The 17,716-nt window shown below is 44.7% G+C and overlaps 1 protein-coding gene across 1 annotated transcript in view; it reads left to right on the forward strand.

Moving 5' to 3' along the window:
- Positions 1-17,716, forward strand: part of TSGA13 (testis specific 13) — a 566,886-nt gene that overhangs the window by 477,371 nt on the left and 71,799 nt on the right. The window lies entirely within an intron of this gene.

The raw sequence follows: 17,716 nt of genomic DNA on the forward strand, positions 1-17,716 counted from the left end.
TTTGCAGAGCCCCTGATGTACCCAAACAGTACAAACCCCCCACAAGTGACCCCATATCGGAAACTAGACCCCCCAAGGAACTTATCTAGATGTGTTGTGAGAACTTTGAACCCCCAAGTGTTTCACTACAGTTTACAACGCAGAGCCGTGAAAATAAAAAATCCTTTTTTTCCCACAAAACTTATTTTTTGGCCCCCAGTTTTGTATTTTCCCAAGGGTAGCAGGAGAACTTGGACCCCAAAAGATGATGTCCAATTTGTCCTGAGTACGCTGATACCCCATATGTTGGGGTAAACCCCTGTTTGGGCACACGGGAGAGCTCTGAAGGGAAGGAGCACTGTTTTCCTTTTTCAACGCAGAATTGGCTGGAATTCAGATCGGATGCCATGTCCCGTTTGGAGAGCCCCTGATGTGCCTAAACAGTGGAAACCCCCCAATTATAACTGAAACCCTAATCCAAACACACCCCTTACCCTAATCCCAACAGTAACCCTAACCACTCCTCTAACCCAGACACACCCAACCCTATTCCCAACCGTAAATGTAATCCAAACCCTAACCCTATCTTTAGCCCCAACCCTAACTGTAGCCCCAACCCTAGACCCAACCCTAGCCCTAACCCTAGCCCTAACCCGAGCAATAACCCTAGCCCTATCACTAGCCCTAACACTAGCCGTAACACTAGCCCTAAACCTAGCCCTAACCCTAGCCCCAACCCTAGCCCTAACCCTAGCCCTAACCCTAGCCCAACCCTAGCCCTAACCATAACCCTAGCCCCAACCCTAGCCCCAACCCTAACCCTAGCCCTAACCCTTGCCCTAACCCTAGCCCTAACCCTAGCTCTAACCCTAGCCCTAAATCTAGTCCTAACTCTAGTCCTAACTCTAGCCCTAACCCTAACCCTAATGGGAAAATGGAAATAAATACATTTTTTAATTTTTTTATTTTTCCCTAACTAAGGGGGTGATGAAGGGGGGTTTGATTTACTTTTATAGCGGGTTTTTTAGCGGATTTTTATGATTGGCAGCCGTCACACACTGAAAGACGCTTTTCATTGCAAAAAATATTTTTTGCGTTACCACATTTTGAGAGCTGTAATTTTTCCATATTTGAGTCCACAGAGTCATGTGAGATCTTGTTTTTTGTGGGACGAGTTGACGTTTTTATTGGTAACATTTTCGGACACGTGACATTTTTTGATCGCTTTTTATTCCGATTTTTGTGAGGCAGAGTGATCAAAAACCAGCTATTCATGAATTTCTTTTGGGGGAGGCGTTTATACCGTTCCGCGTTTGGTAAAATTGATAAAGCAGTTTTATTCGTCGGGTCAATACGATTACAGCGATATCTCATTTATATCATTTTTTTTATGTTTTGGCGCTTTTATACGATAAAAACTATTTTATAGAAAAAATAATTATTTTGGTATCGCTTTATTCTCAGGACTATAACTTTTTTATTTTTTTGCTGATGATGCTGTATGGTGGCTCGTTTTTTGCGGGACAAGATGACGTTTTCAGCGGTACCATGATTAATTATATCAGTCTTTTTGATCGCGTGTTATTCCACTTTTTGTTCGGCGGTATGATAATAAAGCGTTGTTTTTTGCCTCGGGTTTTTTTTTTTTTTCTTACGGTGTTTACTGAAGGGGTTAACTAGTGGGGCAGTTTTATAGGTTGGGTCGTTATGGACGCGGCGATACTAAATATGTGCACTTTTATTGTTTTTTTTATTTTATTTAGCAAAAGAAATGTATTTATAGGAATAATATATATATATTTTTTTCTTTATTTAGGATATTTTTTTTATTTATTTTTTTACACATGTGGGGAATTTTTTTTTAACTTTTTTACTTTGTCCCAGGGGGGGACATCACAGATCATTGATCTGGCAGTGTGCACAGCACTCTGCCAGATCTGCGATCTGCTGTGCAGGGCTGCAGGCTTACCAAGTGTCTGCTCTGAGCAGACACTCGGTAAGCCACCTCCCTCCCTGCAGGACCCGGATGCCGCGGCCATCTTGGATCCGGGACCTGCGGCGAGGAGGGAGGTAGGAGACCCTCGGAGCAACGCGATCACATCGCGTTGCTCCGGGGGTCTCAGGGAAGCCCGCAGGGAGCCCCCTCCCTGCGCGATGCTTCCCTATACCAACGGTACTCCGCGATCATGTTTGATCGCGGTGTGCCGGGGGTTAATGTGCCGGGGGCGGTCCGTGACCGCTCCTGGCACATAGTGCCGGATGTCAGCTGCGATATGCAGCTGACACCCGGCCGCGATCGGCCGCGCTCCCCCCGTGAGCGCGGCCGATCGCGTGTGACGTACTATCCCGTCGGTGGTCATACGGGCCCACCCCACCTCGACGGGATAGTACGTCAGATGTCAGGAAGGGGTTAAACAACAACACAATGTGTTCAGCTATGTTAGATTTAAAAAGTAGTATGATTGTGATCATCATGCCTGGATGAAAAAAATGAAAAAATAACAATTGGTTATCCCTTGCCATTGAGGCTAAGAAGTGTGTGACCACTTAGCACCATGGTGTAATTTCAAAAATTAAGGATTGTCCACCATGAGCACTGTTCTAAACTGTTTGAACAAATATAGTCTGGAGGACTTTGGCTCGGTATAATAACACAAACATTACCACAATTACCAATGCGCATTAGCCATATGTAAGGGCTTCCCTTGTGGGAAAAAATGTGTATGATGGCATGAATGAAGTCTAAACATTGGATTTAACACAGTCACACACAAACTGTGGTGTGGCCAGCAAGAAATGTTAAAAGCAAACACTCCAAGGGGCTACTATGAATTTTTGTGTATGTTGGATTAAGAATATCAGGCAGCACATGATGATTCTTACATGTTTAACATTTTAATATTCACAAACTTTGTTTGGAACAATGTCTGAGAGACTTTAAGTGCAAAACTTTTTGCATTAATTACACCAGTTAAATTTACACATATTAAAAAAAAATAGTTAAGCATAAGAGCAACTAATGTTAGACATCTGTAGAGATATGCTTGAATACAGTTCACAGTGTAAAATATGATGTAACACATTTTGGTACGCCAGGGAAGTGTGGGCAAAAAATGCAGTTTGTGCACATGCCAGACAAGTAGGCCTTGAGCTGCCTAGGTCTTAAATTGTGTGCAAAAAAACCCCAAAAGAAATTATAATTCTTTTTAATAAATAAAGATACACACCAGAAATAAAATGCTGCCACAGACACACACTGCATTTTTGGTCCATTTCTAACAAGCATGGTTTGTGAGTAATTATGATATTAAACACAGGGAACATACTGTAAACTACTAAGAATATTGAAAAGTGTATATGATAAGGTCCTTGTAAATCCAAAGCTTTATAACACATAAGCCTAATGTTTAGGATGGTAAGACATGTACCATAACATATCTAAAGCACAATGTGAAGTAGTTTAATATGTTAATATGAATTCCATGTTAAATTAACAAAGGAACATCTATGGGGTAACTTACCAAACTTTGCCTGCTTTGCTGTTGACCAACGAGGTCTGGGGTAGAGCTGATCAGCTAGACGCAAACCAACCACGTTCAATCACCAGCCTGTCATGGTATCCTTCGGATTGTGTGTCCCAAAGCTCAGGATGTTGCTCCACCAAACTTATTAGCTTCTCTGTGTCGACACTGGGGGCCAAAATATTCTCAAACGTCACCAGAGTTGAGAGATGCCAGCACTCTGATAACTTGCCAACTTCACCTCAGAGCCTAAAATTCTTTCTAGACTTCTGGCAAACTTTGGCCCAAGTAATGTCTAGACACCTGTATGTTATTGATATAATTGCTTAGAATGTTAACCCTATAAATTTAAAAACGCACACGGATCGCACACGGATGTGATCCGTGTGCGGTACGTGTTTACACGCACCCATTGACTTTAATAGGTCCATGTGATCCGTGCGCTCCCATGAACACTGACATGTCTCCGTGTTTTGCACACGGACACACGGTCCGTGAAAACACACTGACATATGCAGAGACACATTCATTTGAATGTGTCTACATGTGTCAGTGTCTCCGGTATGTGAGGAAACTGTCACCACACGTACCAGAGCCACTGACGTGTGAAACCAGCCTTAGGGAAATTTTCATTTTATAGATGGATTTTTCTTAAATTATTCAATTAATAAAACTTTATCAGGCTGTATTTACTCCTAACTTTGAGGAAACAAGGTACTTTCCAAAGATGTGCTTCTTTATTGTAGCAAAGCATCAAGATAAACAGAACCTTGCTTATCTTATATGCTCTGTAGACGATTATGCTTATCGGAACTTATTCATCAAAACTAAAATACAGTAAAACAGTTATAAAGATTGTGAGTATCAATATTTCTTCATGAAAATGTGAACACAGTCATGTACATGGGCATTTTACAGCAATTCTATGCATAGCCTTTTGATCACAAACTTGACTATTGTTTCACTCAGCATTGCAGGGTTAATTGAGATAAATCCAGTACAAAAACAGAAGCCACAGATATGTAGTGACATAACGCTAATAGTCCAGACTGCGCTGTTCTGGCACCCTCAACTTTGTGCTTAAAGGGAACCTGTCACCCCCAAAATCGAAGGTGAGCAAAGCTCCCCGGCATCAGGGGCTTATCTACAGCATTCTGTAATGCTGTAGATAAGCCCCCGATGTATCCTGAAAGATGAGAAAATGAGGTTAGATTATACTCACCCAGGGGCGGTCCCTGTTGTGAATTAGACTTTTTTGGCTCCCTCTTGTGGTCTCTAGTGATATGACTCTGGGATTGTCTTTCCCTAGTTTGGCACCCACCTGGGTCGTTAGTCCAGGGGTGTTGCTATTTAAACTTCCTGAATTCTCAGTCTGGTGCCTGGCATCGTTGTAATCAGTTCCTTTCTGTTTGCTCCTGTCTGCTGGTCCTGGTTCTTGCAAAATTAAGCTAAGTCCTGCTTCCTTGTTTTTTGGTTATTTGCATTGCTCTTATTTTTGTCCAGCTTGTACTAAATGTGATTCCTGATTTTGCTGGAAGCTCTAGGGGGCTGGTATTCTCCCCCCGGGCCGTTAGACGGTTCGGGGGTTCTTGAATATCCAGCGTGGAAATTTTGATAGGGTTTTTGCTGACCGTATAAGTCATCTTACTATATTCTGCTATTAGTCAGTGGGCCTCTCTTTGCTAAATATCTAGTTCATTCTTACGTTTGTCTTTTCTTCTTACCTCACCGTTATTATTTGTTGGGGGCTTGTATCCAACTTTTGGGGTCTTTTCTCTGGAGGCAAGAAAGGTCTATCTTTTCCCTTCTAGGGTTAGTTAGTTCTCCGGCTGGCGCGAGACGTCTAGAACCAATGTAGGCATGTTCCCCGGCTGCTGCTATTTGTGGTGCTAGGATTAGATATACGGTCAGCCCAGTTACCACTGTCCTATGAGCTGGTTTTTTGTGTTTGCAGACTTGGTAATTACTTCTGAGACCCTCTGCCATTGGGGTCATAACAGTATGCCAGGCCAAAGTTGAATGTGTAATGCATTGCAGAAGTGGGATTATAAGAAAGGAAATTCTGAGTTTTTTTTTTTTTTTTTTTTCCTCTCTTTCTTCCTCCCCTTTACCTCTGAGTGGCTTGTGCTTGCTGCAGACATGAATGTCCAGACCTTGATTACAAGTGTAGATCGGCTTGCTGCTCGTGTGGTGTGCAGGGCATACAAGATTTTGTTACCTGTAGTCCAATGTCTGAACCTAAAATACCTATTCCTGAACTGTTCTCTGGACACCGATTTAAGTTTAGGAATTTCAGGAATAATTGTAAATTGTTTCTATCTCTGAGACCCCGTTCATCTGGAGACTCAGCTCAGCAAGTTAAAATTGTTATCTCTTTTTTGCGGGGCGACCCTCAGGATTGGGCCTTCTCGCTAGCGCCAGGAGATCCGGCATCGGCAAATATTGATGCGTTTTTTCTGGCGCTCGGATTGCTTTACGAGGAACCCAATCTTGAAATTCAGGCAGAAAAAGCCTTGCTGGCTATTTCTCAGGGCCAGGATGAAGCTGAAGTGTATTGCCAAAAATTTCGGAAATGGTCCGTGCTTACTCAGTGGAATGAGTGTGCTCTGGCCGCAAATTTCAGAAATGGCCTTTCTGAAGCCATTAAGAATGTGATGGTGGGTTTCTCCATTCCTACAAGTCTGAATGATTCCATGGCGCTGGCTATTCAAATTGACCGGCATTTGCGGGAGCGCAAAGCCGCTAATCCTCTGGTGGTGTTGTCTGAACAAACACCTGATTTAATGCAATGTGGTAGAATTCAGACTAGAAATGAACGGAAAAATCATAGACGTCAGAATGGGTTGTGTTTTTACTGTGGTGATTCTACACATGTTATATCAGCATGCTCTAAACGCCTAACAAGGGTTGTTAGTCCTGTCGCCATTGGTAATTTGCAACCTAAATTTATTTTGTCTGTGACTTTAATTTGCTCATTGTCCTCCTACCCTGTTATGGCGTTTGTGGATTCAGGTGCTGCCCTGAGTCTTATGGATCTGTCATTTGCCAAGCGCTGTGGTTTTGTTCTTGAGCCGTTGGTAAATACTATCCCTCTTAGAGGTATTGATGCTACGCCATTAGCGGAAAATAAACCGCAGTTTTGGACACAGGTAACCATGTGCATGACTCCTGAACATCGGGAGATGATTCGTTTTCTTGTGCTGCATAAAATGCATGATTTGGTCGTTTTGGGTCTGCCATGGTTACAGACCCATAATCCAGTTTTGGATTGGAATGCAATGTCTGTGTCAAGTTGGGGCTGTCAGGGAATTCGTGGTGATTCCCCCCCCGGTGTCTATTGCTTCCTCTACTCCTTCGGAAGTTCCTGAGTATTTGTCTGATTACCAGGATGTATTCAGCGTGTCCAGGTCCAGTGCTCTTCCTCCTCATAGGGACTGTGACTGCGCTAGATTTGATTCCAGGTAGTAAATTTCCTAAGGGAAGATTATTTAATCTGTCTGTACCTGAGCATACCGCAATGCGTTCGTATATCAAGGAATCTCTGGAGAAGGGGCATATCCGTTTATCCTCTTCCCCTCTTGGTGCGGGATTCTTTTTTCTGGCTAAGAAGGACGGATCTTTGAGACCTTGTATTGACTATCGGCTTCTGAATAAAATCACTGTTAAATTTCAGTATCCTTTGCCTCTGTTGTCGGACTTGTTTGCCCGGATTAAAGGTGCCAAGTGGTTCACCAAGATAGATCTTCGTGGTGCGTACAACCTTGTGCGCATTAAGCAAGGAGATGAATGGAAAACTGCATTTAATACGCCCGAAGGTCATTTTGAGTACTTGGTGATGCCTTTTGGGCTCTCTAATGCTCCTTCAGTATTTCAGTCCTTTATGCATGATATTTTCCGGAAGTATCTGGATAAATTTATGATTGTTTATCTGGATGATATTCTGTTTTTTTCTGATGATTGGGACTCGCATGTAGAGCAGGTCAGGATGGTGTATCAGGTTTTGCGTGAGAATGCTTTGTTTGTTAAGGGCTCAAAGTGTCTCTTTGGAGTACAGAAGGTTCCCTTTTTGGGTTTTATTTTTTCCCCTTCTGCGGTGGAGATGGACCCAGTCAAGGTCCGAGCTATTCATGATTGGACTCAACCCACGTCAGTTAAGAGTCTTCAGAAGTTCTTGGGTTTTGCTAACTTCTACCGTCGTTTTATCGCTAATTTCTCTAGCGTTGTTAAACCTTTGACGGATATGACCAAGAAAGGTTCTGATGTTGCTAACTGGGCTCCTGCAACCGTGGAAGCTTTCCAAGAGTTGAAGCGCCGGTTTACTTCGGCGCCTGTTTTGTGCCAGCCTGATGTCTCACTTCCCTTTCAGGTTGAAGTGGATGCTTCTGAGATTGGGGCAGGGGCCGTTTTGTCACAGAGAGGCCCTGGTTGCTCTGTAATGAGACCATGTGCTTTTTTCTCTAGGAAGTTTTCGCCCGCTGAGCGGAATTATGATGTTGGCAATCGGGAGTTGTTGGCCATGAAGTGGGCATTTGAGGAGTGGCGTCATTGGCTCGAGGGTGCTAAGCATCGTGTGGTGGTCTTGACTGATCACAAAAATCTGATGTATCTCGAGTCTGCTAAACGCCTAAATCCTAGACAGGCCCGTTGGTCATTGTTTTTCTCCCGTTTTGACTTTGTGGTCTCGTATTTACCAGGTTCAAAGAATGTGAAGGCTGATGCTCTTTCAAGGAGCTTTGTGCCTGACTCTCCTGGAGTCGCAGAAGCTGTTGGTATTCTTAAAGAGGGAGTAATCTTGTCAGCCATTTCTCCGGATTTGCGACGTGTGTTGCAGAGATTTCAGGCTGGTAGACCTGACTCTTGTCCACCTGACAGACTGTTTGTTCCTGATAAGTGTACCAGCAGAGTCATTTCCGAGGTTCATTCCTCGGTGTTGGCAGGGCATCCGGGAATTTTTGGCACCAGAGATTTGGTGGCTAGGTCCTTTTGGTGGCCTTCCTTGTCACGGGATGTGTGGTCATTTGTGCAGTCCTGTGGGACTTGTGCTCGAGCTAAGCCTTGCTGTTCTCGTGCCAGCGGGTTGCTCTTGCCCTTGCCTGTCCCAAAGAGGCCTTGGACACACATTTCCATGGATTTCATTTCAGATCTTCCGGTGTCTCAGGGCATGTCTGTCATCTGGGTGGTATGTGATCGCTTTTCCAAGATGGTCCATTTGGTATCTTTGCCTAAGCTGCCTTCCTCTTCTGATCTGGTTCCTTTGTTCTTTCAGAATGTGGTTCGTTTACACGGCATTCCTGAGAATATCGTGTCTGACAGAGGATCCCAGTTTGTTTCCAGGTTCTGGCGATCCTTTTGTGCTAAGATGGGCATTGATTTGTCGTTTTCGTCTGCCTTTCATCCTCAGACTAATGGACAAACGGAGCGAACTAATCAGACTCTGGAGGCTTATTTGAGGTGTTTTGTTCCTGCACATCAGGATGATTGGGTGAACTTCTTGCCATTGGCTGAGTTTGCCCTTAATAATCAGGCTAGTTCCGCTATTTTGGTTTCGCCATTTTTCTGCAACTCTGGTTTCCATCCTCGTTTTTCCTCGGGACATGTGGAGCCTTCTGACTGTCCTGGGGTAGATTCTGTGGTGGATAGGTTGCAGCAGATTTGGAATCATGTGGTGGACAACTTGAAGTTGTCACAGGAGAAGGCTCAGCGTTTTGCCAACCGCCGCCGCGGTGTGGGTCCCCGACTTCGTGTTGGGGATTTGGTATGGCTGTCTTCTCGATTTGTTCCTATGAAGGTCTCCTCTCCTAAATTTAAGCCTCGCTTCATCGGTCCTTACAAGATATTGGAAATCCTTAATCCCGTGTCCTTTCGCTTGGATCTTCCTGTGTCGTTTGCCATTCACAACGTGTTCCATAGGTCTTTGTTGCGGCGGTACGTTGTACCTGTGGTTCCTTCTGTTGAGCCTCCTGCTCCAGTGTTGGTTGAGGGCGAGTTGGAGTACGTGGTGGAGAAGATCTTGGATTCTCGTCTCTCCAGGCGGAGGCTTCAGTATCTGCTCAAGTGGAAGGGCTATGGTCAGGAGGATAATTCCTGGGTGGTTGCCTCTGATGTGCATGCGGCCGATTTAGTTCGTGCCTTTCACGCTGCTCATCCTGATCGCCCTGGTGGTCTTGGTGAGGGTTCGGTGACCCCTCCTTAAAGGGGGGGTACTGTTGTGAATTAGACTTTTTTGGCTCCCTCTTGTGGTCTCTAGTGATATGACTCTGGGATTGTCTTTCCCTAGTTTGGCACCCACCTGGGTTGTTAGTCCAGGGGTGTTGCTATTTAAACTTCCTGAATTCTCAGTCTGGTGCCTGGCATCGTTGTAATCAGTTCCTTTCTGTTTGCTCCTGTCTGCTGGTCCTGGTTCTTGCAAAATTAAGCTAAGTCCTGCTTCCTTGTTTTTTGGTTATTTGCATTGCTCTTATTTTTGTCCAGCTTGTACTAAATGTGATTCCTGATTTTGCTGGAAGCTCTAGGGGGCTGGTATTCTCCCCCCGGGCCGTTAGACGGTTCGGGGGTTCTTGAATATCCAGCGTGGAAATTTTGATAGGGTTTTTGCTGACCGTATAAGTCATCTTACTATATTCTGCTATTAGTCAGTGGGCCTCTCTTTGCTAAATATCTAGTTCATTCTTACGTTTGTCTTTTCTTCTTACCTCACCGTTATTATTTGTTGGGGGCTTGTATCCAACTTTTGGGGTCTTTTCTCTGGAGGCAAGAAAGGTCTATCTTTTCCCTTCTAGGGTTAGTTAGTTCTCCAGCTGGCGCGAGACGTCTAGAACCAACGTAGGCACGTTCCCCGGCTGCTGCTATTTGTGGTGCTAGGATTAGATATACAGTCAGCCCAGTTACCACTGTCCTATGAGCTGGTTTTTTGTGTTTGCAGACTTGGTAATTACTTCTGAGACCCTCTGCCATTGGGGTCATAACAGGTCCCGCTGTGGTTCTGGTCCGATGGGCGTCGCGGTCCGGTCCGGGGCCTCTCATCTTCTTATGATGACGTCCTCTTCTTGTCTTCACGCTGTGGCTCCGGTGCAAGCGTACTGTTGATGGCAAAGCAAAGTACTGCAGAGCCCAGGAGCCGGGAAAGGTCAGAGAGGCCCGGTGCCTGCGCACTGCAGTACTTTGCTCTGCAAACAGGGCAGACAAAGTACGCCTGCGCCATAGCCGCACCGTGAAGTCAAGAAGAGGACATCATCCTATGAAGATGGGAGGCCCCTGACCAGACCGCGACGCCCATCTGACCAGAACTGCAGTGGGACCGCCCCTGGGTGAGTATAATCTAACCTCTTTTTCTCATCTTTCAGGATACATTGGGGCTTATCTACAGCATTACAGAATGCTGTAGATAAGCCCCTGATGCCGGTGGGTTTAGCTCACCTTCGATTTTGGGGGTGACAGGTTCCCTTTAAGAAAAGCGAGTTGACAGACAGCTAAACTCTTTCTTATTGATGCATTGAGGTAGATGCAGGGGGTCCTTTACAACTTTTATTGATAGGATTAGTGTAAAACTACAAAAAAGTGAAAGTACTCAGTACAAGGCATACAACATATCTAAAGTACATTATGTATGGTCCAGGGCACACAGCGTAATTACACAACATGGCGAATAGTGTAAATAGCTATAATAGCAGAAGACTACTTAGATTATAAAACATGAGACACAAAACAGGCACAGTAAAACCAAAAAATGTGTATTAAGCTGCTCAACCAAACATCAAGGTATACCCGTATTAGATCAGTCCTAACTAATGTATGTAATCCCTATCTGATGTATTTAAAAACCTGGCCATATGTATAGTACCTGTATGAGCAGGATTCAGAAAGGAAATGTCCAATGTGCACATGTAGCATAGAACTGCTTTTATGTGCACGGCTCACAAGGAGGGGTGGGAACCTCCCTAGTCTTATAGAAACAAGAAAACAATTGGTTAAAACAAACACATGAGCCGCACACACGGTGAACAAGTCTGCAGGGACACTATTCACACCACAAAGAAACTGAGACACAAAAAAGGCACAGTAAAACCAAAAAATACTCTGTTGCAGAAAATATCAGTAAACAGCAAGTGCTAGTAAAAAAGATGGAAAAACACAGGGTATTTGGTTAATACGTTTTTTGCAAAAAATGTATATTAAGCCGCTCTACCAAACGTTAAGGTATAGCCGTATTAGAGCAGTCCTAACTAATGTATGTAATCCCTATCTGATGTATTTAAAAACCTGGTCATATGTATATAACCCCTGGCAAAAATTATGGAATCACTGGCCTTGGAGGATGTTCATTCAGTTGTTTAATTTTGTAGAAAAAAAGCGGATCACAGACATGGCACAAAACTAAAGTCATTTCAAATGGCAACTTTCTGCCTTTAAGAAACACTAAAAGAAATCAAGAACAAAAAATGTGGTAATCAGTAATGGTTACTTTTTTTAACCAAGCATAGGGAAAAATTATGGAATCACTCAATTCTAAGAAAAAAAATATGGAATCATGAAAAACAATCAAATAAAAAAACACTCCAAAACATCACTAGTATTTTGAGGCATCACCTCTGGCTTTTATAACAGCTTGCAGTCTTTGAAGCATGGACTTAATGAGTGTCAAACAGTACTCTTCATCAATCTGGCTCCAACTTTCTCTGATTGCTGTTGCCAGATCAGCTTTGCAGGTTGGAGCCTTGTCATGGACCATTTTCTTCAACTTCTACCAAAGTTTTTCAATTGGATTGAGATCCGGACTGTTTGCAGGCCATGACATTGACCTTGTGTCTTATTTCAAGCAATGTTTTCACAGTTTTTGCTCCATGGTAGTATGCATTATCATCTTGAAAAATGATTTCATCATCCCCAAACATCCTTTCAATTGATGGGATAAGAAAAGTGTCCAAAATATCAACATAAACTTGTGCATTTATTGAAGATGTAATGACAGCCAACTCCCCAGTGCCTTTACCTGACATGCAGCCCCATATCATCAATGACTGCGGAAGTTTGCATGTTCTCTTCAGGCAGTCATCTTTATAAATCTCATTCGAGCGGCACCAAACTAAAGTTTCAGCATCATCACCTTGCCCAATGCAGATTTGTGATTCATCACTGAATATGACTTTCATCCAGTCATCCACAGTCCACAATTGCTTTTCCTTAGCCCATTGTAACCATTTTTTTTCTGTTTAGGTGTTAATGATGGCTTTCGTTTAGCTTTTCTGTATGCTAATCCCATTTCCTTTAGGCGGTTTCTTACAGTTCAGTCACAGACGTTGACTCCAGTTTCCACCCATTTGTTCCTCATTTGTTTGCTGTGCATTTCCTGTTTTGGAGACATATTGCTTTAAGTTTCCGGTCTTGATGCTTTGATGTCTTCCTTGGTCTACCAGTATGTTTGCTTTTAACAACCTTCCCATGTTGTTTGTATTTGGTCCAGATTTTAGACAAAGTTGACTGTGAACAACCAACATCTTTTGCAACATTGAGTGATGATTTACCCTCTTTTAGAAGTTTGATAATCCTCTCCTTTGTTTCAATTGACATCTCTAGTGTTGGAGCCATGATTCATGTCAGTCAACTTGGTGCAACAGCTCTCCAAGGTGTGATGACTACTTTTTAGATGCAGACTAACGAGCAGATTTAATTTGATGCAGATTTTATTTTTGGGTAGGAAAATTTACAGGGTGATTCCATAATTTTTTCCCTCTGAATTGAGTGATTCCATAATTTTTCCCCTATGCTTGGTTAAAAAAAGTAACCATTACTGACTACCACATTTTTTTGTTCTTGATTTCTTTTAGTGTTTCTTAAAGCCAGAAAGTTGCCATTTGAAATGACTTTAGTTTTGTGCCATGTCTGTGATCCGCTTTTTTTCTACAAAATTAAACAACTGAATGAACATCCCCCAAGGTTGGTGATTCCATAATTTTTGCCAGGGGTTGTAGCACCTGTATGAGTAGGATTCAAAAAGGAAATGTCCAATGTGGACACGTAGCATAGAACGTACTAATTACACAACATGGCGAATAGTGTAAATAGCTTTAATAGCAGAAGACTACTTAGATAATAAAACATGTAGAACAGAATGTAACTAATGGAAGCGGAGACACAGGTGGTGAAGTTCACATTTGTTTTTTATTGATATTTTTGTGGAACCTCAAGACCACAGTTTGGAGGCTCTGAAGGGGGCATGACTAAGTGAGCCCCAGGCACCCGTGGTAAGTCCCCTCAAACAGGGTCAGAATGGAATGCCTAGGGGACACAGGTGCTACCTCCAGTTAAATCCCGGACACAGATGGACAAGCAGAATTAACAGATGTCGTGGAGCTGACACAGGTGGTACTGGCATTGTCCAGAGGTACGGATGGCTGAATGGCGGGACGTGACAGAACTGGCGTAGACAGAATGGTCGTAATCCAGAATAGCCGGGTAACAGGTAGCTGATAGTCTGCGGAGACAAACAAAGTAAGCGGAGCACTGGCAGAACACTTCAGAAGCTAAGCAAACACTAGCCGAAATCGGAAGATAGCAACAGAGGATACTTGTGGCTCCGGCACCCTCCCTATGGCGGAGGGGCTAGAAATGGTAATTACTAACACGCCTTTGTCAGAAGTACTTTTTGAAAAATGTGCGCTGTCTCTTTAAGAGATCGGGAGCGCACGCGTGACCTAAGCACTCTACCTGAGAACCTGCAGGCCATGCGCCAGGAAGCAGGGGGAAGAGAGGAAGCAGAGGCTGCAGCAGGACGGCTTGGGTATGGCACAGAGTGAGAGTCCCGATGGGGACCACGCAAAGGTACAGGACCAAAGCGGATGTAACAGTAGCCCCCTCTTTATGCCCCTTCTTTTTCAAACCTGCGTAGAATCGTTTCAGTAGGAAAGGGGCCTGGATGTTCTCTTTAGGCTTCCATGACCTCTCCTCGGGACCAAAGCCCCTCCAATCCACCAAATAATAGGTCTTACCTCTTTACTTTCTTAGTGGCCGAGATATTTTCTACCTCAAAGACATCCTCCTCACTGACGGGATCAGGGGTGGAACCTGGGTCCTTAAAGAAGGAGCTCAAAACTACTGGTTTGAGGAGGGAAACATGGAAAGAATTAAGCACACGTAAAGAAGCAGGCAATTTTAATCTGTACGAGACTGTGTTGATCTATTTCAAGACTTCAAAAGGACCAATAAAGCAGGGACCCAGTTTGTAGGAGGGCACCTTCAGACTGATGTACCTGGAGGAGAGCCACACCTTTCTCTGGGTCGAAACATTTGAGCATCCAGGCGTCTTTTGTCCACATGCCTCTTGATACGTTGTGATTATTTCTCCAAAGTGACCTTGGTGTCGCTCCACACCTTCAAGAATTCCTCTGTAAAGGTGTCAGCTCCAGGAACGCCTGAAGACCCAGAGATGGGAAGAGGGATCCCAGGTTGGAGTCCAAACACAATCTGAAAGGGAGATCTTCCTGAGGATTCACTTACTTGATTGTGATATAAGAATTCTGCCCAAGGCAGTAACTTGACCGAGTCATCATGATGCGCATTGATGAAGTGACGCAGGAATCCGGTCAAGATTTGATTGTCCTCTCTACTTGCCCATTGGATTGAGGGTGGTATGCAGAAGAAAAGTCCAGTTCCACTTTCACTAATTTATATACCGCTCTTCAGAATTTGGAGGTGAACTGGATGCCCCTGTCCCCTGTCGGACACAATGTGGAGAGGAAACCCATGAAGATGGAAGATGTGCTGTATGAAATGGTCAGCGAGCTCAGGAGCAGGCGGAAGACCAGGTAATGGAATGAAGTGGGCCATCTTCAAGAAGCCAGCCACCACTACCCAGATAACGGAACATCCGAAAGAGATGGGAAGATCCGTAATGAAGTCCATCATGATGTGCTGCCAGGGAGCTGAAGGAATAGAAAGAGGTAATAGCTGCCAGGAGGGCAGATGTTTAGCAGTCTTGTTGCGGGCACACGTAGGACAGGCTGCAACATATTCCAGGATATCTTTGCCCATGGTGCCCAACTTGGAAGAGTGTCCCCATCAGAGGACACGACTGGACTGCTCCCTCGAGGAAATGTCACCACTGTTGCAGAGCCAACTTGATTGCCAACAATTCTCGATCTCCCATGGAATAGTTCCTTTCAGAAGTGGAAAAAGCTTCGAGAAAAATCCACAGGTTACCAATACGACAGGTAGACGACTTCTGGGTGAGAACCGCTCTAGCACCTATGGAGGAAGCGTCAACCTCAAGCAAGAATTGCTTATCTGAGTCCAGTCGATGGAGAACAGGTGCAGAAGAGAAGGCCAGTTTTAGAGAAACAAAAGCTTCCTCTGCCTCGGGAATCCAATCCTTGGCGTTTGCACCTTTCCGGGTCAAAGCCGAGATTGGTGCCACTTGGGTGGAGAAGTATGAAATGAAGAGACAGTAGTAGTTGGCAAATCCCAGGAACCGTTGTATGGCTTTCAGCCCAGATGGGCGAGGCCACTTAAGGACGGCGGACACCTTCTCCGGATCCATCTTCAACCCCGTGGACGAAACTATATAACCGAGGAAAGGCAGAGAGGATTGTTCAAAGAGGCACTTTTCAAATTTGGCATAAAGTCTGTTCTCCCTGAGTCTTTGTAAGACCTGACGTACTTGCCTCCGGTGTGAGGCTAAGGTTACCGTTACACTAAACGATTTACCAACGATCACGACCAGCGATACGACCAGCGATCGTAAGTCGTTGTGTGGTTGCTGGAGAGCTGTCACACAGACAGCTCTCCAGCGACCAACGATGCCGAAGTCCCCGGGTAACCAGGGTAAACATCGGGTTACTAAGCGCAGGGCCGTGCTTAGTAACCCGATGTTTACCCTGGTTACCATCGTAAATGTAAAAAAAAACAAACAGTACATACTCACATTCCGGTGTCCGTCAGGTCCCTCGCCGTCTGCTTCCCGCACTGACTGTGAGTGTCGGCCGTAAAGTAAAAGCAGAGCATAGCGGTGACGTCACCGCTGTGCCCTGCTTTCCTGCCGGCACTCAGTCAGTGCGGGAAGCAGACGGCGAGGGACCTGACGGACACCGGAATGTGAGTATGTACTGTTTGGTTTTTTTTACATTTACAATGGTAACCAGGGTAAACATCGGGTTACTAAGCGCGGCCCTGCGCTTAGTAACCCGATGTTTACCCTGGTTACAAGCGAACGCATCGCTGGATCGGTGTCACACACATCGATCCAGCGATGACAGCGGGAGATCCAGCGACGAAATAAAGTTCCAAACGATCTGCTACGATGTACGATTCTCAGCGGGGTCCCTGATCGCTGCTGCGTGTCAGACACAGCGATATCGTATGGATATCGCTGGAACGTCACGGATCGTACCGTCGTAGCGACCAAAGTGCCACTGTGAGAGGGTACCCTAAGTCTGCAAAGAAGATCAGGATATCATTGAGGTAAACAACAACACAAGAATAGAGCAGATCTTTGAAAATGTCATTTACAAATTCCTAGAAAACTGTGGGTGCATCACTTAGGCTGAATGGCACTACCAGGTATTCGTAGTGTCCATCCCGGGTGTTAAAAGCTGTTTTCCACTCTTCTCTTTTATGTATACGAATCAGGTTGTAGTCCCCTCTGAGATCCAGTTTAGTGAAAATCTTGGCCCCTCTGAGACAATCAAACAGCTCTGAAATAAGAGGTAACGGGTACCTGTTCTTTTTGTGATCTGGTTCAGCCCCCTGTAATCGGTACAGGGCTATAGAGATCCGTCTTTTTTCTTCATGAAGAAGAATCCTGCCCCTGCCGGTGAAGATTACTTTTGGATAAATCCCCTGACCAGGTTCTCCTGGATATAATCAGACATGGACTGGGTCTCTGCTTGAGAAAGAGGATAGATTCGCCCTCGAGGAGGAGATGTTCCGGGGAGCAGATCAATCGGACAGTCATACAACCTGTACAGAGGTAATCTCTCTGCTTCCTTTTACCAGAAGACATCAGCGAAAGTCCAGTAAGAGGAAGGTAGACCCGGCAGGGCAGTAGGCTGGACTGGAGGTGGAACAGGTTGAACAGGGATGATACACTGGTCTGAGCAGGAGTCACCCCAGCGCAGAACCTCTCCCGTCTTCCAATTTAAGACTTGTTCATGCATCCGGAGCCAGGGTAGGCCTAAAAGTAAGGGGTGAGACAAACCAGGCAACACATAGAAACGGATTCTTTG

The sequence above is a fragment of the Ranitomeya variabilis genome, chromosome 5 (assembly GCF_051348905.1).
Source record: "Ranitomeya variabilis isolate aRanVar5 chromosome 5, aRanVar5.hap1, whole genome shotgun sequence".
Lineage (NCBI taxonomy): Eukaryota > Metazoa > Chordata > Amphibia > Anura > Dendrobatidae > Ranitomeya > Ranitomeya variabilis.